Source organism: Ananas comosus, unplaced genomic scaffold (genome assembly GCF_001540865.1).
Source record: "Ananas comosus cultivar F153 unplaced genomic scaffold, ASM154086v1, whole genome shotgun sequence".
In the NCBI taxonomy this organism is placed as follows: Eukaryota; Viridiplantae; Streptophyta; class Magnoliopsida; order Poales; family Bromeliaceae; genus Ananas; species Ananas comosus.
In genome coordinates this window covers 35808-37633 of record NW_017893352.1, presented here as the reverse complement: position 1 = coordinate 37633, position 1826 = coordinate 35808, and positions in this window count along the sequence as shown.

Below are 1826 nucleotides of genomic sequence, written 5' to 3'. Positions count from 1 at the left end.
GAGAATTTGTTGCATGCATGCACACGGTGCATGGTGCACCGCATCAGTAAAATTTTAATAAAAGGTTTAATTTATTGAACGTGTTGTACGGTATTAATTAAAAGGATTTACAAATGTAACTTAATTATAAACCTCAAACTCCAAGTTTTTTTTTTATTTTAAAAATCAAATAAAAAATATTTTGTTGATGCAAAAGCTGATTTTTGTGATTGGACGAAGCAAATGTTGTCCTTGTATACAGTTAATTAATTGTTAGCAAACATGTACAAATTGCGCATTTGAATCATAAGCATGAGTTAATTAACAACATCCACACTGTACAAGTCAGCATGCTAAATAAGAACATCATACTTAAATAAATATTATCCATACCAATATTTTTTTTTCAAAATTTACAGCATAATTATATCTGTTAGTTGCTCTAATTCGTACCAACAAAACTAATTAATGATATAATACTTGAGTATAACTAATTATAAATAATTTTATTATTGTTTGTGAAATGTACGGACGCATCACGTGCAGTCAACAATTTCTAACCCAAGGGGTGCGGCGGTGGGCCCACAATGGCTGTGTTGTAACTCGATGTGGGAATTGTGGGGTGGAGCGGGCTCGTAAATGCCCGTGTCAGGTCGCATACGGGTTCGTGTCAGCAGGAGAGCGATTTGTGCGGTCCGTAGAAAGGGTGAATAATACCGCACATCTCCCTATTCGCGAATCTTGGCGCAGGGATACGTGATCCTACGGCTAGGATAACCTTATCTGGAATAGCGCGGGAACGAGGTGAAAAATTATCCCCAGGAACAAATAAAATAGTAAACGAGGATTAGTACTTAGTGGCGATTGGGTGGAGGAAAGAGCGAGGGGTTTGGAAGGGACGGGGGATGGCGACAAGTGTGACGGCCGGTGATGGGAGCGGGGCGTGGTAAATAGAAATGGACGGTGGGATGTAGCTTCTGACTAAGAAATAAGCGTACGACGACGTGACACGTAGCACCTCACACTTCGACTGCGCCCGTTAATTTTTTTTTTTTTAATATATACTAGGATAGGTCAGGGGCCTCCTACAGTGACTAGAACCTAGTAAACTCAGAAGGGTAATAGCCGGCTTTGATATTCGTGCTCGCATTCCATAAAGAAACATTAATTTTCGAAAAAAAAGAAAATTAGTGTTGAGTTTTATTTTTGGCCTTTTGGTTTTTCGGGTTGGGTTTGTTTGTTTTTGTTTTGTTTCTTTTTTTTTTTTTCATTTTATGGTCGTAGCAGGTGAAAGTTATAGCAGCACGTATTTTAAATTTAACAGTGGAGAGAGAAAATTCATTATTATATAAGATTTTGCGAGGATTCGTACCTTTAATTTTTTTTTGCCAATTTAGATTATGCAGCGAGCTAACTAAAAATGTAAAAAAAATAAAGAAATAAAAATTTGAGGGAGAAGACGGAGAAGAACCCCCCCCCCCCAAAAAGAAAGAAAGAAAAACAAAAAAAAAAAAAGAAAGGAGGAACAAAAACCAACAGTACCTTGTTGCTCCTTTGCTGTCGCGTCGATATCCTCTCTACCTGAAGTCCTCCTCTCCATAATTATATTCCCTCCCCCGCCTACCCACTTCCCCGAGGAAGTGAAGAGTATACACAACTACTCTACTCGGCCCACTTGAAGAGTGTGTTTTGTGTGTGTGTGAGAGAGAGGAGAGATGAGAGAGAGCTCGGATAAATTTGAGGTCTTAATTGGAGGAGGAGGATCTGAGTTAGAGGTAGTAAGATGGGGAGAGGAAAGAGTTCTGAGCCTGACGAGGACTCGAGAACAAAATCAACCGCAAGTGACG